The 23192-nt window shown below is 40.3% G+C and overlaps 1 protein-coding gene across 1 annotated transcript in view; it reads left to right on the forward strand.

Annotated features, from left to right (window-relative positions):
• CLSTN2 (calsyntenin 2) overlaps positions 1 to 23192 on the forward strand; it is a 625300-nt gene that overhangs the window by 215048 nt on the left and 387060 nt on the right. The window lies entirely within an intron of this gene.

Below are 23192 nucleotides of genomic sequence, written 5' to 3' on the forward strand. Positions count from 1 at the left end.
TGCCAGCCCCACTGGTCCCAAGACAATCGTGGGGACTTGGCCTAAGCAGTGGGGGTAGAAAGCTGATTCAAAGAAGATACATTCTTGTAAGGAGCAATATAGAGATGTGCTGAGAGATGAGCTGACCGATGAAAGAAGGGAAGAGTCTAGGGGGATATCCAGGCTTTTCACCTTCCTTTGCTTCTCTGCCCACCCAGATTATAATGCAAGACCCAGCTGTGGCCCAGCCCCTGGCTCCTGGAAGCCTGTAAAGATGAATTCATCCTTGACCTCCCCTTCCTCTGAAGTTTCTACAAAATTACATCTGTTAGATTAACTATTAATTAATGTATTATTACTAAAAATTAATGTATTTTATTAATTCATACACTAATAAATTACATAGAGCCCTGAATCATGTTCTGGTGTCCTTGGGAGCTTTTCCAGGCCAAGCCATCCCTTGTCTCTCTTGTCTCACACACTAGATCATCTCTTTATGATTCTTTCTCAGATGGACCAGTGACTTTTTCTCTCCTCTCTCATTTCCCATGCTGTTCTCTCTTCTCAGAACATTCTTCAATCCTTCTCAGTTCACCTGTCATTTTTGAAGGGTGGTCCCTCTAATATTCCCAATTAGGTCACTTCCCCTTGGCATATATTCTTATGGGATCCTGTACTTCTCCTTAGCAATTATCCCAATTATAATTATTAATGTAATTAGTATAATTGGGCAATTATTAGTATAACTATTAGTGCTGACCCTCCAATACCTGGCATAGTCCCATCCAACCCAGTAGTTAGTGAATAAATATTTGTTGTATGAAATTGCTGCTGTGGACTACACTGTGCACATGGACAACGGGTGCTCACATTCTATTAGTGCAGTCTCATTTGTAGGTAGGATCTATTTTGGAAGTGATTTCCAGTGGGAATAAAGCTACTGCTTTCCTTAACCCCTATCTCAGGGTTAAGTATAAAGTTTACAATTTCTCTTTTACAGGTACTCCCCTTTCCTTGTGCTGTAGGAATACCATTTTTCCTGCTCCATGCTCAGTGGAGTTGGAGACAATCTATGTACCCAAGACAAATGCTTCATAATCCAAGAAATCCTTAACCTGCTGTGCGCAAGCCCTGAGGACAGGCCCTGGAGCCAAAGTCTTTTCTTACATGCACTAAATTTAACTCAAACATTCCTAATGGAATCCCAACTGTAGCCTCATTGGCTGTGGAACTTGGGTACCTTCCTGGTTTTTGTGGTGTCACAGCTTGGTTTGTGAACATTTTGGAACTGTGTACCGGGGCACAATGTGGGCCTTGTTAAACTCCAGTGGAGAAAAGGGGTTGAGGTTTTGACTTCCACTGTTGAGAGGGGGGGTCCTGGCACATGTCCCCTGCACAGCCTCTCTCAGCTGTCTTATGAGTTCTGTAGCCTGTGTAGCCAGGGCCTGCTTTATAAAGATGTAGGGGTAGAGGAACAAGTACACCCATTGGCACTGGTAATATAAGGGGCTGCCAGGCAATTAAGAAAACAAATTGTGCTACACAAAAACATGAGCATGCTCTCCTGTTGAGTGTGTAACTCTTCAAGGCTGGAGCCACCTCCTTGTGGCGAGAATTTGGCGAGAGCTCTGGCTTGGGCATTCTGCCCAGTTGCAGTGCAGAGCAGGGCTTCCCCTCCAGTTCTGGGGCAGGCCCTGCTCACTGTTCTCCACCAGCTAGGACAGCCAATGATGCTGAAAGAGCCATGAAGGCTGGGTGCACCTGTGTGTATGTTGCGGCGGTGGGCCGGTGGGGGGAATTGGGGGGGAGGGTGAAGGGTTAAAAATGAAATCAAGGCACAAGGGGCCATTCTCAAAATTCTTACCTCACCTCTGAATTCCTTCTTTGAAAGCCTCATTCCTTTTGAAGGTAAAGGGCCTTGGGACTTCTCAATTTATCTTTGCACAATAATGAGAGCCTTGACATGGAGAATGTCTGGTCTTGCTCTACCTAAGGCCTTGGGGTAATGGGAAGAGGAAACAGAGGGCTGTGAAGTTAGCCATGGGAGGTGAGAGACAATGCTGTGGTGGGAGTGGAGCTTCCAGAGAGGGCACAGCTGAGTCAGGAAGCGGCTCTACAAGAAGAGGGCTCATGTCAGAAGCTTTTCTGATCTCACTGACAGCCATGATGGATGCTAGCTCATTCACTGACTCAGCATCTATTTATTGGTAGCTGCCATTTCCGGGCACTGTCTAAGCTCCAGAGAAATAGTGGTGCACAGAAGGCACAAGGTGTTTGCTCTCAGGACTTGGATTCCCAAGGGGCAAGGACCAGATGATAAAATAGTCAAGACTTACAAAGTTTAATTTTAGGTGTGATCATTGTGAAGAAAATAATAAAATTTTGAGAAGATCAGTTGTGGGGCAGATGGAGGATCCTTCAGATGGGATCTTCAGGAAGTGGTGATCAGAGGTCTGAGTGGAGGGTCCTGTGATGGGGAAAAGCATTTCTGGCCTTCTGGCTCGGGGAACATCTAGTGCAGATACTCCAAGGAAGGCCTGAGCTTGGTGAATTTGAGGAATAAAGAAATCAGTGTGACTGGGGGTGACGGAAGGTGGTAGGAGATGAGTTAGGAGTGGGTATGATAAACCATGAGAAGTGCTTTGGACTTTATTTTAAGTGTAGTGGGCAGCTGGATTAGTCCATTTTCACACTGCTATATAAGACTACCTGAGACCAGGGTAATTTATGAAGAAAATTGACACAGTTGGCTGTGGAGGCCTCTGGAAACTTACCATCATGACGGAAGGTGAAGAGAAAGCGAAACATGTCTTAAATTGTAGCAGGACAGAGAGAGAGGGGAAGTACCACACTTTTAAACCATCATATCTCATAAGAACTCACTCAGTATGATGAGAACAGCATGGGGGAAACTGCCTCATGACCCAATTACCTCCTGTCAGGTCCCTCCCTTGACATGTGGGGATTACAATTCAAGATGAGACTTGGGTGGGGACACAGAGTCACACCATATCCACACCCTTGAGAGGATCTAAGCAGAAATTGCCAGGACCTGCTTCCTTTCTGAAGCTATTACTCTGGCAGCTCTGTGGAAAGGGATTGCTGATGATTACAGTGAATAGATGGAGGTAAACTAAGGGGTTCTTGCAGAGGCTAAGGTGGTATCAGCTGGGAATGGAATGTTGACAGGTAGAGACAGAGAAGCTCTATGTTTTACTGTTGGTGTAGGAATGGCAAAACTTGCTGATAAATTATGTATGGTGATGTAAGAACTGCTGGTTAGGGTAAAGCAGAAATCAAGGTACATCCTAGGGTATTGGCTTGAGCAGCAATAGTGGTGCCATTTTCTGAGATGGTGCCCATGAGCTGAGGAGCAGATCTGGGGAGGAAAGTTGGCTCTTGTTCCAAAGTGGCAGTCAGAGGTGAGGAGTTTCCTAAATATTTGAAGGGGAACAATAAATTATATCTGGTCAGAGGCTCATATTTAAGAAAAGAGCAGGTCACTCAGATTCTAAGGTAGAACATCTTGTCTTGCCTTTACCCCAAAGCAAGTGACTGGGTCTAGGTTATTCTGAGTATGCCCATGATCCTGTTTGCTTGGTGCAATGGGAAATCCTAGATAATACCCAAGTTGCCATGATGCAAATATGTCTTCAATCTGGTTCATCACACACTTGCTGAGTGCCCACTCATAGCCAGCTTCCCTCATCCATGACCTCTAATGTCACGGAACAACCAGTAAGTCAAGGGCTTCCAAAATTTCAAGACAGTCATGGAAATTCAGTGCAATGAGATCGCCATCTGCTTTGAAAACCATTTCCAAGTGAGTTAGGCCCAAGATACAAGAGTGAGAAGCTGATATTAATATCCTTAGCCATGCTTTCTCTCATTTTTTTCCGCCTTCAGGCAGATTTATTTCCAGCCCTCCTAGGGGCAATCTTATTGATCTTACTTTTGTCCTCCTTCTTCAGCATTGTTACTTATTTTTGGTGTATAACATTCTTTGCCTTTCTTTCCTCCCTCATCCCACTGTCCCCTACTTCTCCTAGTACAGAGATGGCAAATAAGTTTTATCTTAAGTGCTATCTTAAGTGCTCTTATTAAAAAGAGGCTGCCACAAACATTGTGTTGAGAAAGAGTCTAAGGTCATGTTCAGGGTCAGTGGGATTGATTACCCATGCTTGCCATGGGTCTGAAAGGAAGACAGCCTCTGTTCACTTGTTCTACAATGTTTCAATTACAGTTTACCCTAAATCAACCACTGCTAGATATTTCCAGGAATATGCTTCTTTTCCATTTTATTGCTCATGCCTGGAATAGGGCCTTCTGTATCATAGGTTCTCAAAAAATATTTATTGAACTAATGAATGGTATTTGCCAATTTTTTTTTTTTAAAGTGAACTGTAAGGGAACTGAGGACATGACCAGGCATTCTATATGGCAGCTCTGAGAAAGTATCTCACAGACTGCAACTGCAGGGAGTGTAATGAGGCCCCAGCTGCTGGGCAGTGAAAGATCTTGGCACTAATGCCATGCCATCCATGGGTTGTCCCAGCCAGTGACCATGTGTGGGGATACTGAGGCATACTAAAGCAGACCTTCTCCTCGAATTGGTGAGACGACTCTGACTGTTGACTTTGACTTGAGGACACTGGAGGTGTTGGTTTCATCACCTCCTACTTAGACTGCATGGCAGTCTAGGACACTTTTCTCACAACTTATTTCTTCCTCTCCCCTCCACTGGGGTTATGTTGGCATCAAGGTCTGACCCCTTTGTGAGATGTTTCTCCCTCCCTCCTTACCTTCCCTCACACAAGAATTTTTCTTAATAAAATCCTTGCATGTTTAATCCTGTCTTGGTGTTTGCCTCTCGGAGGACCCAGACAAACACACCCTGCTAACATCAGAGAGAAAAAAAGGCTCTTTTAAATCTGATTAATCCCATCAGATATGATCCAGGCCACAGGGGAGGTCTTGCCTCGGCCGTTTGTAGAGGATACAGTGTGAAGTAGATTGACTTCCTAGAGATGTGCAAAGAGGGGAAGCATCACTGCTCAGAACTATTCAATCTTTATTTTTTTAAAGAAAAAGATTGCTAGCATTTTGTTGAGGATTTTTGTGTCTATGTTTAGCGGGGATATTGGCCTTAAGGTTTTTTTTTCCCCATTGTGTCTCTTCCAGATTTTCCTATCAGTCTGCAAAGAATTGGTTAGGGAGGAGCTCCTCCTGCTCAAAGTTTTGGAAGAGTTTCACTAGGATTGGTACTAGTTCTTCTTCATATGTCTGGTGGAATTCAGCTGTGAATCCATCTGGTCTGGGGCTTTTTTTGGTTGGTAGGTGTTTTTAATTACTGATCCAATTTTGGAACTTGTTGTTGATCTGTTCAGGTTTCCATATTCCTCCTGGTTCAATCTTGGAAGGCTGTGTGTTTCTAGGAATTTATCCATTTCCTCCAAATTTTCTAATTTATGTGCATAGAGTTGTTCATAATAATCTCTGAGGATCTTTTTATTTCTGTGGGATCACTTGTAATGTCATCTGTCATTTCTGATTGTACTTATTTGGATATTCTTTTATTTCTTTGTTAATCTGGTTAGCAATCTATTAATGTTGTTTAATCTTTTAGAAAATCAAGTCTTGGTTTCATTGATTCTTTGTATGGATTTCTGCCTCTCAGTTTCATTCAGTTTTGCTCTAATTTTAGTTATTTATTTTCTTCTACTTGCTTAGGGGTTAATCCAGTAGAACATCAAAACTAATACACCATGATCAAGTAAGCTTTATTCCTGGGATGCAAGGCTGGTTCAATATACACAAATCAATAAATGTGATTCACCACATAAACAGAATTAAAAGCAAAATCCATATTATCTCAATAGATGCAGAAAAAGCTTTCAATAAAATCCAATGTCCCTTCATAACAAAAACCCTTAACAGACTAGGAATCAAAGGAACATAGCTCAAAACAATAATCTATGTTCTATGACATAGATTATCTATGACAAACCCACAGCTAATATCACACTAAATGGGCAAAAGCTGGGAGCATTCCCCTTGAGAATTGGAACAAACTAAGGATGCCTACCCTTTCCACTCCTATTCAACATAGTACTGGAAGTCCTAGCCAGAACAATCAGGCAAGAGAAAGAAATTAAAATCACCCTAACAGGAAAAGAAGTCAAACTATCTCTCTTCACTGATGGTATGATTATATACCAGGAAAAACCTAAGAACTCTGTCAAAAATCTCCTAGAACTGATAAATGACTTTTTTCCATGATACAAAATCACTGTACAAAAGTCAGTAGAATTTCTATATACCAATAACATTCAAGCTGAAAGTCAAATGAAGAACACCATCTTATTTGCACTAGCTATGAAAAAATTGAAATACCTAAAAATACAGCTCATCAAGGAGATGAAAGATCTCTAGAAGGAGAACTACAAAACACTGCTGAAAGAAATCATGGATGACACAAATGCAAAAACATTCCATGCTCATGGATTGGGAGAATAAATATTGTTAAAATGGCCATATTGCTGAAAGCAATTTATAACACTATATCAAACTACCAATGTCATTTTTCATAGAATCAGAAAAAACTACTCTAAAATTTATATGGAACCAAAAAAAGAGCCTGAATAACCAAAGCAATCCTATGGGAAAAAAATAAAAGGCGTCACACTACCTGATTTCAAACTATACCATAAGGCTGCAGTAACCAAAACAGCATGGTACTGGCACAAAAACAGACACATGGACGAATGGAACAGAATCAAGAACCTGAATATAAAGCCATACAAGTACAGCCATCTGATCTTCAGCAAAATAGTTAAAAATAAGCAATGGGGGAAAGAACAGGCTATTCAATAAATGATGCTGGAATAATTGGCTAGTAATATACAGAAGAATGAAACTGGACCCCTACATTTTACCATGTGCAAAAATTAACTCGAAGTGGATTAAGATTTAAGTGTGAAGCCTCAAACTATAAAAATCCTAGAAGAAAACCTAGGAAATATTCTTCTTGACATTAGCCTTGGTGAAGAATTTTTGGCTAAGTTCCCAAAAGCAATTGCAATAAAAATAAAAATTGACAGATGGGACCTAAGGAGCTTCTGCACAACAAAAGAAACAATCAACAGAATAAGCAGATATCCTACGGAATGTAAGAAAATATTTTCAAACGATGCATCTGACAAAGTCCTAATATTCAGAATCTATAAGGAACTTAATAATTTAACAAGCAGAAAACATCCCCCTTAAACAATAGACCAGGAACATGAACAGACACTTCTCAAAAGAAGATATACAACTAACCAACAATCATATGAAAAAATGCTCATCATCACTAATCATTAGAAATGCAAATCAAAATCCCAATGAAATATCATCTCACAACAGTCACAATGGCTATTATACAAACAAAAAACAGAGGCTGGTAAGGCTGTGGTGAAAGGGAATGCTTATACATTGTTGGTGGTAACGTAAATTAAATCAGCCACTGCAGAAAGCAGTGTAGAGATTTCTCAAAGAATTTAAAACAGAAGTACCATTTGACCCAGCAATCCCACTCCTGGGTATATATCCAAATGAAAACAAGTCACTCTACCAAAAAGACACATACTTGTATGTTCATTACAGCACAATTAACAATAGCAAAGACATGGAATCAACCTAGTTGCCTATCAACAGTAGATTGGATGAAGAAAATGTGGTACTTATATACCATGGAATACTATGCAACCATAAAAAGAACAATATTGTATCCTTTGCAGCAGTATGAATGCAGCTGGAGGCCATTATCCTAAACAAATTAATTCAGGAATAGAAAATGAAATACTATATGATCTCACAAGTGGGAGCTAAACATTGGGTACTCATGGACATAAAGATGGAAACAGTAAATACTGTGGGCTACTAGAAGGAGAAAGTACGGAGAGAGAGGGTGTATGTTGAAAAACTGCCTAGAGTACCATGTTCACTAACTCGGTGGCAGGATCTATATCCTAAACCTCAGGATCATGTAATATACCCATGTAGCAAACCTGCACATATACCCCGTGTATCTAAAATAAAAGTTGAAATTCTAAAAATAGAAAATCAACAGATTTAAGAAAATGATATTTAGAATTAATGTATAACTGTTTTTGTAAATAATCTCTATTTTCACTGACATACAGAACATTCAATAAAACACTACCAAAGACATGATATCTATCTTAATATGGTGAGCCCTGCACAATTAATTGCATTTATCATGCTTGTAGGAATTTTTTAGACTCTCCCAACCCTAAATGAGTTCATTGCTAGTAAATTTATGTGCTTTTTCCATATAAGATGTAGGTGTTTTTCACCACCCAAATGTTTCATGTAAATATGATTTTATCACTCAGGAATGACTTTTCCTCCTGAGACCTTCTCAATTTCATGGAATTCTGTAGCATTTTTCTCTTTCCATGCTGGACTGTTCTAGGCCAGTGTTTACTGTCTGCCAATTTCTTTTATCAACACTGTATATTCATCCTATTTTTTTCTCCTTTTCCTTGTTTCTTCCTTGTCTGATTATCCCCAGAAGTATTGGTGTATGAGAAAACCAAGATTCTCTTGGTCAACCAAAAGTTGTTCAGAAATAAGTAGGTCCCAATCTCTACCGTATGGTGGGGAAAGATGCTGGTCTTTTATGTCTATATCCCTAACCTGTCACAATAGCTTTCAAAATATACCCAGGAGGGCTTGGTGGGGAGTCCCTGAGTCCCTTTCAAGGGTTCATCCACAAGATCAAAATTATTTTCATAAAAGTACTAAGATACTATTTGCTTTCTTTGGTTAAGATAATTTATAATTGAGGAGGAATCACTGTGTGTCGGTCTTTGCTCGGATAATTAACACAAGCAGTCAAAGCTTATTCATTCATTGGTGATCTTTTAACACACAATTTAACACACACAGAGCATCTACCATGTGCCAGGCCTCAGATTACTAGTAATCTGAGTAAGAGCAAAGGTCTCAGTTAGCAATTTTGGGAAGTATGCCTTAGGCATTGAGAGACTCCTCCAGCTGGCAAATACTTGTTCTATTTACCAGCTAGGAGACATTGACACCTTCAACAGTGGAATTACCCTTTAAAATCTCCAAGATCATGATTACTCTTTTGAGATACAATAGTTGCCTCCTAAACACTCTGAAAATTCAGAGTCCAAATCTATTTCAGAAATTCATCACAATGCTTTTAACCTTTGATGCCTTTTACAGAGATGATTTATGAAGTTTGTTTATTTTTATGGCAGTTTCTCCAACCAGGTTGCAAAAGATATAAAGACTGTGATTTCAGACAATTATTCTCCTGACAGCATGCACTCAAGTTCATACAAGAGAAGATGTTCCCTTTCCTTTTTCCAAAAGAATCAGAAGCTCTATTACCTACACAGAATCACAGCAATTGATATGCTAGTGATCCAGTCAACAAGTTACTTTTCCTTCACAACCAGAACCAGAAAAAGAACTGATCTTATCACTACATTGATCAACCTTCCCTAACTGAGTTAAATCTAAGAAATGATTATGTAAGTCTTGTCTGGATGACTTTGGTTATCCTTTCTTTCTCTCCCCTCCTACTGTCCCTTTCTTCTCTCCCCACTCTCTTCCTCCACTGAAACTCACACTCTTTCCTACCTGAGCAGCACGTGCTGTGTTTCAAGTCCTTCGATGAGCCACATATTAAACTTTTGGTTTCTTAACAAGTTAGCATTCTTAAATGTTAATAAACCCAAAGAGCTTTGGTTTTGTAGGTTATACCTGTTACTATTTATTGCATTAGCAGTTTAAACTGACAAAATTTAAAAATGTATCTTTATTAATTTAGTTATAATTAACAATAAACTCATCACATATTGACCAAAATAACATACTTTTTGTTTAAAGTAACTGTTAACAAGAATTTTAAAAACCAGTGGGAAGAGTCTCATTGTTTTATATTTTTGCCAACATCTTTAATGTCTGGCCTAATAAGAGACAACTGGATTTTTGTATCTGCTTATAACCTCTGGAAAACTGCTCTAGAGAGAATAAAAGCAAAGAAAGCAAATACTATGTTAGCACTTTTATAAACATAATTTTGACCTTGTGAACCCCTGAAAGGGTCTCAGAGATCCCCCCAAGGGCTCCTGGCCATATTTTGATAACTTTCCTGCTGGGTTAGGGATATAGACATAAAACACACAGCATCTTTCCCCACCATTTGGTAGAGGAAAGGCACAAAATGATATTTACATTCCAATATAGTACTTGCTGTGCTAGATATAAGTGGGGAGCTCTGGAAACACAAGGAGAGGGACTTAATTTAGTATCAGTTATGTATCTAGGGGTGGAAGAGTAGAGGAGTGTCAGAGTCCCTGTCAGTGGTGCCTGAGCTGAGCTAAACTGAGCAGGCAGGAGTGCAGACATGTGAATGCAAACAAAACCATATTCTCTGATAGACTGACAATCAGATCTGATTATGGGGATGACCTAGGGTATTTGGCTTGCAACTTTGTTATAATTATGTATTTGGCCAGTTGCGGGGGTTGGGGGGCAGGGCCTTTTTGCTTGTCCTCTACCTCTTATACTCCGTACCTTTTCAGAGTCAGAGCTGGGGAAATGCAGATAACAGTTCACATAAATAAGGAGCGAAATTGGCCTGCCAGTGCTTTCTTTCTGAAGCATGGAGAAGCAGGCAGGCTTTCTGCAGTGAATATACTGTAAACCAGATAATGTCATCCATCGTTCTGGACATCTTAGAATCTAAGGCATGAGATGAAATTCGCAATAAAAAGGTATCACCCATTTGCTACCTTCTAGAACAAAGTTGATAGCATAAGCCACAAGGGTTTTATTTATTAGTTTGCCAGTAGAGAAACAAAAGTATAGCGTTTCTTTCTGAGCTTAAGAGAAATTTGTACTATCCCATCAAATCTTCTCACTCAATTTGAATACAACAGTCTAAAAACTTCTTCAATGCATGTGATGATTAGTTTCTGATATGTCAAATTGTCTGGGCTGTAGTACCCAGTTATTTAATCAAACACTAGTCTAGATATTGCTGTGAAGATATTTCGTAGATGTGCTGAAGATCTACAATCAGTTGACTTTACGTAAAGGACATTACTTTCACTAACATGGGTGAGCCTCATCCAATCAGTTGAAGAGCATTGACAGCAAAAACTGTGGTTTCCCAGAAAAGAAGAAATTTGCCTCAAGATTGCAGCATCAACTTCTGTCTGGGTTTTCAGCCTGCAGGCCTGCCCTACAGTTCTCAAATTTGCTAACCCCCTGCAAATGCATGAATCAAATCTTTAAAATTCTCTGTTTCTCCACACACACACACACACACACACACACACACACACACACACAGATGTAGAGGTATATAGATTTAGAGAGATTGTGATGTACTGTTGGTTCTGTTTCTCTGGTGAACACTGACTGTTCATTCCCCAGTCCGTTTTAGTCTTGGCTATATTGTCTTCCTTGTACCCTACCAAGCACTTGGTCCACAGTTTTGACCCACAGGAGATGGAACTGAATGTGTGTCGTTACATTGACTTCTTGTGGGGAGAAGGATGACCATCCAGGGAGGAAATTTCACTTCTTCCATCCAGTGGCGATGGCCTTGCTTATATGAGTTCCTTAAGCTCTCTGAACATGTTCCCTCATCCATGAAGTTGAGCCAATTCTGCCATCCTGCAGGGGTGCTTGTGAGAATTTAATGAGAACATAGTAGGCTGGCACATAGTAGGCCCTCAGGAGTGGTGGCTTCTGCTTAGCTATGTTAATGATTCTGGTTTGTCAATGGCAATTACAGAAAGTTTTAGACAATTACATTTATTAGCATGAATTCCAAAGTAAGTTAAGGACTGTCTTAGGGGTTAAAGATGTTTAAAATGCAATGAAGTATGAGATATTGAAGTAATAACAATCTTGGAGAATTAGAGATATAACAATTTAATGCACACTTCAGTCCAATAATGTTCAGTAGGTAAAATATTTTGTGTAAAAAATGAGCTGGCTCTAGCAAGTGAATGTGAGCATTAAACAATCACAGTCCTTTTTTCCTTGCCCCTTTTTATTCTAAATGATTTTTTTTGCCTGATCTTCTTCATAGACTTAGTCTAATTTTTCCAGCCCTTGGGAGTTAAGCCTAGGGTTCTGTTAGGTCTTCATCCTACCAATGGATTAGTTGGGTTGTGGACATGCTGGGTCGTGTGTGGGTCCTGATCCCAGCCTGTAGATACTGAGGTGCAGAATTGAAAGCCTTTGCTGGCAACCTATAAAGTGCTAGTCACCAATGAGTCAGCTCTAACTCAGAGTCTCCTTTAATCTTCCCCCCAGAAACCTTGCAGAATTGGTATTACCTCCATTTTATAAAAGAGAGTGGAGGCCTGGGAAGTTTGAAAAACTTAACTAAGATATCTTGTTGCTATGTAATGGCAGCACTTTGACATTAAGTGCAATACCCCTTACATTTAGCCTCAGGGTCTGTCTTAGGGTGAACTTTGGCCAATTGGCTTGATCTGGATGACTTGTGTAGAGACAACTTATAATTTCAGTTTCATAAATCTCACATGGTACCTCAGTGCACAATTTTTCCTAGCCTTGCTCCTGGTTCACATGTCACAACTCAATGGGATATTGGCATATAGTTTATTCCCAGGCTGGAGAAATTAGGTAAGGTCTTTGAGAGTGTCTACGCTCTAAACAGATGAGTATTTATGGGTAGAAAATCATAGTTGGAAGGAAAGAAGAAAATACGTATGGTGAGTGGACAAATGGCTAGGTAGATGGGTGGATAGGTAGATGGGTGGTTAGGTAGATGGGTGGGTGGATGGATGGATGGAAAGAAAATAGTAAAGAAGTGAGGAAGGAAGGAAAGCAATGTCCTGCCCCTACTGAAAGCACCTATCAAGCAGTTAAGGATTAATGACTCAGCCATCTTTCCTTCAAATACTTTTTCACCCCAATTAAAATAGTGAAATGTAATCTCATCTTCTGTGGATATTTTTTCATGTGTGAGTCACACACATGGGATTTGTATTTAAAACTCTCTAATTGGTACCTCTAGCAAGTGATATAGGTTGTCTCTAATTAAGTCATGGCAAATGTCACCCTAAGATTTGGGAGGCATGCCCTTTCTATTTGCATGATACAGGAATACCTACTCATTGGAATCAAAGTGCTGCTAATAGATTCAGGTATTGGAGATGCTGGCAAATAAAATGTGTGCTCACTTCGTTTACCAGTGACTCACTATATGCTGGGCACTGTGTTACGAACTGTAGACATCGTCGTGATTAGAATGGTGCCTCCCCATCAAAGGGCCTCAGGGTTCTTCAGGAAAGAGGAACAAGGAAAGATCCAATGGTGACACAGTAGACTTGTGGCATGACAGCAGACATTACAGGGTGACAGGAGAACAGAAGGGCAACCGGGGGAGGGGAGTGAGCTGAACCTGGAAGAATGAATAGACAGGAGTAAGGAGTGTGGGCACAGGGGTAGGCAGCACAATGACGGCAAAGCATGGGTAACCTAGAGAGCTTAGGGCCTTGGGTAGCCTCATCTAATCTCCTAGTGGAGGGCAGGACAGCTTCCTAGCCTAGTATCCTAGCTGGGGAAGGGCAGAATCAGATTTGCCTAGACAAGGATCCTATCCCAGCCTGACTGAAGCAAAGAATAAAAATACTTTTCAAACTGCTATTATAATAATTGTAGTTAGGAATCATTTTATTACAAGAACAGATACTCAAACTAGCACAATTTTTCTTTTAAAAGTTGGAGGAGAAGAACTATTGAAAGGCTTCACTTGGTAACCTCAGACACCCCATAGAAGGCTGATGAGTCTGTGAAAGGTGAGCAGGGAATGGGCTAGAAAACAGGAGTGGAGAGGTGCCTCCATGTTGCCTAAAGCCACCTGGGGTCCATTTCTTCTCTCTGCCTATCTACTCTCAAACCTTGTGTCTCCTGGCAGATGGCTGTCTCTGATTTAAATGGATTTTCAGCTCCCCCTAAACTTTGAGTGCTGATTGCATGAATGCTAGCCCCAACTCCCCATTACCTTTTCTCTCAAGATTTCAAGTGCCCATTGCCAGACGAGCTCTAGTTTCTGGCCTGTGAAATGAAAGTTTCAAGGTCTAATAAATTGGCCTACTCCACCCGTCAGTTTTGCCAAGGGTCCGGTATCTATCTTGGTCTAAGCAGTTCTACTAGGAGATCAGGTCAGAAGAGGAAGTTGAGCATGGCAGGCAAAAGACCAGCCTGACAATTGGAATAATATATTTACCAGAGTATAGTTAACCTTGTTAGAGCATTTTGCAATCAGTAAAGCATGTTTTTTACTCATAGTTTACTTTTACCCAGGGAGCAGTATTGGAGTTCTAAAGATCCAGGGGTGACCAGAAAGGTCAGAAAGTAGCCAGAAAGGTCAACTTTAGGCAAAAGCATAAAGATTCAAAAGGTAAATCATCAGCCACTTGGCCCTGCTGCTTGCATGGAGCATTAATACACTTTTTTTTTGCAGTGGAAGCAAAGAGAAGAGAGCTGAGGAGCTCTCCTGAGGAATGCATCTGTGCTCTAGTTAAAGGCACATTGGGTGGCAAGACCTAATTTCTGTGTAAATGGAGCAGAAATATCACGCTGGTATTTCCTCTGCATGAGTGCAAAGACACGGGCATTTTCCAAATGCTGAAACATCATGGAAAAGAGATAAGAAAGGAGCGAGAAGTAGTCCTAAAGGGGCATGATATGACACAGCTCAGCCTCCAGATGGGATGTGCAGAAAACAGGGATATTATCTTGTCAAGAACTGATAAAAGCTTAGTTCTTCTGAAGTTACATTCAAATGAAGCGAAGCATGAGCTGACTAACCTCACTCTATTGGAACAAAAAGACAAAGCATTTTGTTCAGGGAGGGAACATCAGGCTATGGAACAGATTAAATAAGGAGTAACAGCCAAGCCACAGGCATCGATAGCCACTACTTCTTTCTGGAAAGGAGATGGTTCTCCAGCATCCCATGAAGCCAGAGTTTGGAAGTAACTCCTGGATAATTTCTGTACATGCCAAAAAGCACTGGGTAATGGGAATGCCATCTCAGTCCAGCACTGTGTCTGGCCTTGCTCCCTCAAACTTTGTTCTACAGCTAAACCAAACTATTTACATTTCCCCCAAGATATATTAAATGCTTTTATCATTGGGCCTTTGCCCATCCACATTCTTCTGCCTGGAGCCCTCGACATCCTTTATGCCTGCTTAATTCCTGCTGCTCATGACTTAGAGTTTACTTTCTCCAGGAAGTAATCCTTGGTTACCTTGACTAAGTCAGCACTTCTCTTTTTCCATAGCACTCTGCTGTTCCTCTTCTTACCTACCTCTTACCATACTGTTTAACCCCCTAGTCTGAGAGTCCTTTGAGGACTAGAACTTTGTTCTTGCCCCACATGTATTGAGGCATAATTGACACAGAATAAGATTCACCTTTTCAAGTGTGAAGTTGGATATGTTTTGACAAACGCACACATGCAGAAGTGTAACGACCACCACAATCAACATACAAAATGGTTTCATCTTCTCAGAACGTTCCCTTTTTCCCCTTTGCAATCAAATCCCACCCCACCCCAAGCCCTAGCCACTACTGATCTGTTGCTATCTGTCCCTATAGTTTTGTGTTTTCTAAAATGTCATGAATGGCATCAAATAGCATGCAGTCTTTTTTGTCTGACTTCTTTCACTTCATTTCACCAGTGAAATGCTTTGGTGATTCATCTGTTTTGTTATATGGATCAGTAGTTGTTCTTTTATTGCTGAGTGGGTGTCCATTATCTGGATATACTGCAATTTGTTTATCTATTCACTAGTTGATGGCCATTTTAGTTACCAGTTTGGCACTAAGTATTCTAAATAAAGATTCTGTGATCATTTCTATACAAGTCTTTTGTGTAATTTATGTTTTCATTCCTCTTGGGTAAATCCTAGGAATAGAATTGCTGAGTCATTTTATAAGAAACTGCTAAACTATTTTGCAAAGTGACTGTATTATTCTTACATTCTTACCAACAATGTCTAAAAGTTTCAATTACTTTACATCTTTATCAGAACTTGATATTGTCAGTTTTATTTTAGCCATTCAAGTGGTGGTGGTGTGATATCCCATTGTGGCTTTAATTTACATGCCTCTAATGACTGTTGATGTTTAACAAATTTTTATGCTCTAATTTGCTGTTTATATATTTATTTTGGTGACAGGTATATTCAATTTTTGCTTTTGAAAATCAAATTGTCTTATTTAATTGAAAGAATTATTTATATATTTTGGATACAAGACCTTTATGAAATGTTTTGCAAATATTTCCTCCTAGTCTGTGGCTTACAAATTTTTTTAATGTTTTTCAAGAAAATAAGACTGTATCATTTTTATAAAGTTCGAAGTTACCAATTTTATCTTTTATGGGGCATGCTTTTTTTGGTTCCTTCTAATCTAACCCAAGGATACTAAGATTTTCTCGTATCCTTTATTGATTGATTGATTGATTGAGACAGAGTCTTGCTCTGTTGCCCAGGCTGGAGTACAGTGGCACGATCTCTGCTCACTGCAAGTTCCGCCTCCCAGGTTCATGTCATTCTCCTGCCTCAGCCTCCTGAGAAGCTGGGACTACAGGTGCCCGCCACCACACCCGGCTAATTTTTTGTATTTTTAGTAGAGATGGGGTTTCACTGTGTTAGCCAGGATGGTCTCGATCTCCTGACTTCGTGATCCGCCCGCCTCGGCCTCCCAAAGTGCTGGGATTACAGGCGTGAGCCACCGCGCCCGGCCTCATATGCTTTATTTTAAAGGTTTTATAATTTTGACTTCTACATTCAGAACTATGACTCCTGTAGAGAGAATTTTTGTTTATGGAGCGCAGTAGAACTGGAGTTTTTTGTTTTTTGTTTTTGTTTTTGTTTTTGTTTTTTTTTTTTGGCATATAGATACTCATTTTTTTTCTAACAGCATTTTATAAAAAAACTATTCTCCTCCCCATTTAATTACCTTAGAACCTTTGTCAGAAATGAATTGACCATATGTATGTGTCTATTTCTGGACTGTTTCTTCTTTCTGTGGATGTATATGTCTATCTTTATATTAATACCACACTATCTTGATTAGGGTAGGCTTGCAGTAAGTTTCAAAATTAGGTAGTATAAGTCCTTCAACTTTGTTCTTTTTTCCTAAAATTATTTTGGCTATATCAGGTCTTTTTCATTTATATGTACATTTAGAATTAGCTAATTCTTTCAAAAATCCTGCTGGTAATTTTGATTGGAGTTACATTAAATCTATATATCAATTTTGGGGAAAATTTACATCTTAAGTATATTGAGTCTGCCAAATAATGAACTATTGTGTATTTCTCCATTAAAACCTCTTCAGATCTTTAAATTCTGTCAGCAGTGTCAGGGTTTTCAGTGTACCAACTTTTGCATATATTTTCTGAAAGTTATTGCTAAGTGTTTCATGTTTTTGATGCTATTGTAACAGTATTTTTTAAATTGAAATTTCCAATTGTTTGTTTCTGCATAGAAATACCATTGCTTTTTTAATATTGACTTTCTATCTTCTGACCTTCCTAAACTCTTATTAGTTCTAATAGCATTTTTTTATTCCATAGAATGTTTACATTGATGATTGTGTTCCCTGTGAATAATGACAATTTTACTTTTTCATTTCCAATTTAATATTTTTTCTTGCTTGTTGCACTGGTTAGAACCTACAGTACAATGTGAATAGAAGTGGTGAGAGTGGATGTCCTTGTATTCTTCCTGCTCTTGGAAGGAAAGCATTTCTTCTTTCACCATTAAGTATGATATTAGCTATAGGTTTTTGTAAAAGTTTTTTATCTGGTTAAGAAAGTTGTCTTCTATTTCTCATTTGGTAATAGTTTTAATTATAGATAGATGTTGAATTTTGTCAGATGCTTTTTAAAGGATATTTTTCTCGTTTTATCTCAGTGCTTAGTGTGTTTTTCTGTACATTTTGGATACTCCATTAATATTTATTGAATGGATTAAGCTGGGCTGAATATTTCTGAGAGTGCCACCTTAGCCACCCAGGATCATGAGATGGGATAGGGAGAGTTCTAAGTATTTGAATGTCTGCTCTGTTCCTGGGTACTATGTTTGCTTACATCATTTCGTGAAATTTTCACAACATTCCTGAGAAATAAGTATCTTTGTTTTACAAATGAAGAATGAGTAATAGATGGATGATTTAAAAGCTATAACATAATTGAGCTCAGAGAAGAATTTTTATGTTTCATTACTCAATAGATATAAAAAGGCAATCATTAAATTCAGGAAACAAAAGTATACAAAGGAGGCTGCTTCCAAATGTGATGCAAGCTATGATGGAACATGATTCAGCCATTTGATGGAGTAAAAAATAAAGAATCCAGTTTATCTGGATGCAGATAATGTTGTCCTCAAAATGATCATTTGACCACTAAGAAGAATAAGTAATCATTGTACAATACTTGGCTCAGCCATGAATGATATCTTCGTAGTCGAATTAATGTAAATTAAGTTATTGGTTTGCAACCCTGATGACTTGATCTATAGATAAAGGATAGAAGGTGATTTTGTTTATGAATCAGTCTTGACAAAGCAAAAGTTCTGATGTAAGGGAAGTTAGAATGTGGGAGAGAAGGGAGAAATTTGGGGGATGTTAGCATTCTTACTTTCCAAAATGAGAATATTTAAATCCCTCTAAGCCTCAGTGACTCACCTGCAAAATGAGAAATAAAGTATTACCCAATGGGGTTGTTGTGAGGATTCATGAATATATGTATTGTCAAATGCCTGATATGTGATAGGTACCCAACTAACTGAAGTAGTGACAGAGAGGAGTAAAGGAAGGCAGACCCTGTGCATAGAAGGAAGTCAGCCCATTTCCTAATGAGGGAAAAACATCAACTTTAAAGTTGGGCTTCAAATCACCTCTCCTTCTGACATTGTCACTGCCCAGCAAGCAGGGTGGTGAGTTTGAGTAGTGAAAAAGCAGCAGCTGTGTGTCTAGCACAGGACGTATGAATGACAGAACAACACTGTAAGTAGCATCACCATCAGCATTTTACAGTCGTGGGAACTGAAACTCTGAGAGGCTACCGAATTCACATAGGACCAGCCAGAAGTGGCTAAGTCAGGGCTAAAACCAGGAACTGCAACTTTAGATTTCATTGCCTGCCACTGAGACTATCTAATTTAGACCATTTAGATAGGCACAATGAATCTGAAACACTGGATGAGCTCCTGGCGTATGCTCTGTACACAGTTCTAATGAACAGGCCCCTAGGTTTAATTAAGGGGAAAAAAGATTTAATTGTTTCTCCCAACAGCTGCAAATTATTTACATTGCATTTGTGTTGATGGCTAATAAAAGAGCAAAGGAGTGTGAGGACAGCCCCGGGTGGTTGTAATTCTTCCAGGGTCCATAATGAAGCATCAGCCTGAATGCCAAAATGTGGGAATGGATGTGCCTACTGTCCAGTTCACACCTGCAGTGGCCAGAGCTTCTCTCTGCCCTGGGCATGGTCCAATCTGTAAAAATGAGTTACAGGGGCCAAGACCTGAGAATAGCAAGGCACATGTCCCTGCCTCATTAGACGGCTTTCCAGTTAGTTTGTGATTGCTGTGGAATGGGTGAGAAGGAGCAAAATGGTGGCCCTGGTATAGTCTGCCACTGCTCCTGGAACAGCTTCTGAACTGACCTTTTGAAGGACGATGAGGTGGGAAGGGGACAGGAGCCACTGCCTCAGAGCTGCTCGCAATTCTATAAGCTCTCACTTCGCTGTGGCTACTGAAAAATATGTAATGTAATATATAAAATATATACTGTATAATGTGCATTACATATATATTATGTGTGTGTGCACTTCTCAGATATCACAAAGTATGAGTTTCTGATTTTCCTGCTTATTAATTTTTAACCATATAATCGCCTTGGGAAAGTTACACCTTGTGGTCGTAGTTTATTCATCTTTATAATGATCATGCCTACCTCACAGGATGCTGTGGTAAGCATTGCATATGTGACCACACCTTTTAAACCATGAAGTAGGGTGTGAAGTTTGGCATCGGAACAATTTTGATTATTCTAGACCCCCCTCTCTAACCTGTTATTTTGATTCTTATGTACCTACTCTGTATCCTGACTTCTGTGAGGGTATTGGGGGTGGGCAGAGGGGACTAAAAAAGAGAAACCAAGCAACTCACAGTTGAGTAATCAGATTAATGTTTTAGAAAGATCACTCTTGATACCAGTGTGCAGAGTAGACTAGAGTAGGGCAAGATTTCCAATGGAGAGACCAGTCAGGAGGCCCCTGCAGCCATTCAGATAGGAGTGGGTTGGGCTAGAACCCATCAAACAAAGACATACAAGGGGAAGAATTGGCAAGAACTGGGTTTTCACCAGATGAGATTCTCACATTGGAGTATTACACCAAATCCTGGCACAGTCTTATTTCAGTTCTCTGCCCTTCATTAGTACCTGCTGATAGAAGTATACTGTATTCATTTGCTATGGCTGCTGTAACAAAGTACCACAAACTGTGTCTATTAGTCCATTTTCTTGCTACTGATAAAGACATACTCAAGACTGGGCAATTTACAAAAGAAAGAGGTTTAATTGAACTTACAGTTCCACCTGGCTGGGGAAGCCTCACAGTAATGGCAGAAGGCGAGGAAGATCAAGTCCCGTCTTACATGGATGGCAGCAGGCAAGAGAATGAGGAAGATGCAAAAGCAGAAACCCCTGATAAAACTATCGGATCTCGTGAGACTTATTCACTACCTCAAGAACAGTATGGGGGAAACTGCCCCCATGATTCAATTATCTCCCACTGGGTCCCTCCCACAACAGGTGGGAATTGTGGGAGTAAAATTCAAGATGAGATTTGGCTGGGGACACAGAGCCAAACCATATCATTCTGCCCCTAGCCCCTGCCAAGTCTCATGTCCTGACATTTCAAAAACAATCATGCCTTCCCAGTAGTCCCCCAAAGTCTTAACTCATTTTAGCGTTAATCAAAAGTTCACAGTCTAAAGTGTCATCTGAGACAAGGCAAGTCCCCTCTGCCTATGAGCTTGTAAAATCAAAAGCAAGCTAGTTACTTCCTAGATGCAATGGGGATACAGACATTGGGTAAATACAGCCATTCTAAATGGGAGACATTGTCCAAAATAAAAGAGCTACAGGGCCATTCAAGTCCAAAATCCAGTGTGGCTGTCAAATTTTAAAGCTCCAAAATGATCTCTTTTGGCTCCATGTCTCACATCCAGGTCACCCTAATGCAAGAGGTAGGTTCTCATGGTCTCAGGAAGCTCCACCCCTGTTGCTTTGCAGGGTATAGCCTCCCTCCCAGCTGCTTTCATGGGCTAGTGTTGAGTACCTGCAGCTTTTCCAGGCATAGGTGCAAGCGTCAGTGGATCTAGCATTCTGGGGTCTGTAGGACAGTGGCTCTCTTCTCATGGCTCCACTAGGCAGTGCCCTAGTAGGGACTCTGTGTGGGGGCTCCAACCCCACATTTCCCTTCTGCACTGCCCTAGCAGAGATTCTCCATGAGAGCCCCTCCCCTGCAGCAAACTTCTGCCTGGGCATCCAGGCATTTCCGTACATGTTCTGAAATTCAGGTGGAGGTTCCCAAACCTCAATTCTTTACTTTTGTGCAACTGCAGGATCAATACCACATGAAAGCCACCAAGGCTTGGGGCTTGCACCATCTGAAGCCATGGCCTGAGCTCTATGTTGGCCCCTTTTAGCTATGGGGGAGCAGCTGGGATACGGGGCACCAAGTCCCTAGGCTGCACATAGCTCAGAGGCCCAGCCCACGAAACCACGTTTTTTTCTTTTAGGCCTCAGGGCCTGTGATGGGAGGGGCTGTCATGAAGACCTCTGAACATGCCCTGGAGCCATTTTCCCCATTATCTTGGGGATTAAGATTGGGCTCCTCCTTACTTACGAAAATTTCTACAATTGATTGGAATTTCTCCTCAGAAAATGGGATTTTTTTTCTATCGCATTGTCACACTGCAAATGTTTCAAACTTACCTGTTCTGTTTCCCTGTTAAAACTGAGTGCTTTTAACAGCACCCAAGTCACCTCTCAAATGCTTTGCTGCTTAGAAATTTCTTCCACCAGATACCCTAAATCATCTCTCTCAAGTTCACAATCCCACAAGTATCTAGGGCAGAGTCAAAATGCTGCCAGTCTCTGCTAAAATATAACAAGAGTCACCTTTGTTCCAGTTCCCAACGAGTTCCTTGTCTCCATCTAAGACCACCTCAGCCTGAACCTCATTGCCCATATCGCTATCAGCATTTTGGGCAAAGCCATTCAACAAGTCTCTAGGAAGTTTCAAACTTTCCCACATTTCCCTCTCTTCTGAGCCCTCCAAACTGTTCCATCCTCTGCCTGTTACCCAGTTCCAAAGTCACTTCCACATTTTTGGGTATCTTTTCAGCAACGCCCTACTCTACTGGTACCAGTTTACTGTATTAGTCTGTTTTCATGCTGCTGATAAAGACATACCCCAGACTGGGTAATTCACAAAAGGAAGAGGTTTAATTGGACCTCTTACCATCCCATCTTACATGGATGGCAGCAGGCAAAGAGAGAATGAAGAAGCCACAAAAGCAGAGACCCCTGAGAAAACTGTCAGATCTCGTGAGATTTACTCACAACCAGGAAAACAGTATGTGGGAAACCACCCCCATGATTCAATTGTCTCCTACTGGGTCCCTCCCACAACATGTGGGAATTATGGGAGTACAATCAAGATGGGATTTGGATGGGGACACAGAGCCAAACCGTATCACTGGGTATCTGGGAACAAAAACTTATTGTCTCACATTTATGGATGCCAGAAATATGAAATCAAGGTGTTGGCAGGTCCAGGTTCCCTCTGAAGGCTCTAGGAAAGGCTCCATTCCAGGATTCTCTCCTAGCTTCCTATAGTTCCTTGGCTTGGGGCTACACAACTCTGTTTTCACATGAGATTTTCTCAGTGTGCATATATCTGTGCCACAATTTTCCCTTTATATAAGTACACTAATCATATTAGATGCGGAACCATTACCTCTGTAAAGATTTTATCTCCCAATACATTCATATTCTGAGGTTCTAAGTGTTAGGATATCAATGTATTTTTTTA

Source organism: Rhinopithecus roxellana, chromosome 1 (assembly GCF_007565055.1).
Source record: "Rhinopithecus roxellana isolate Shanxi Qingling chromosome 1, ASM756505v1, whole genome shotgun sequence".
Taxonomy (NCBI): Eukaryota; Metazoa; Chordata; class Mammalia; order Primates; family Cercopithecidae; genus Rhinopithecus; species Rhinopithecus roxellana.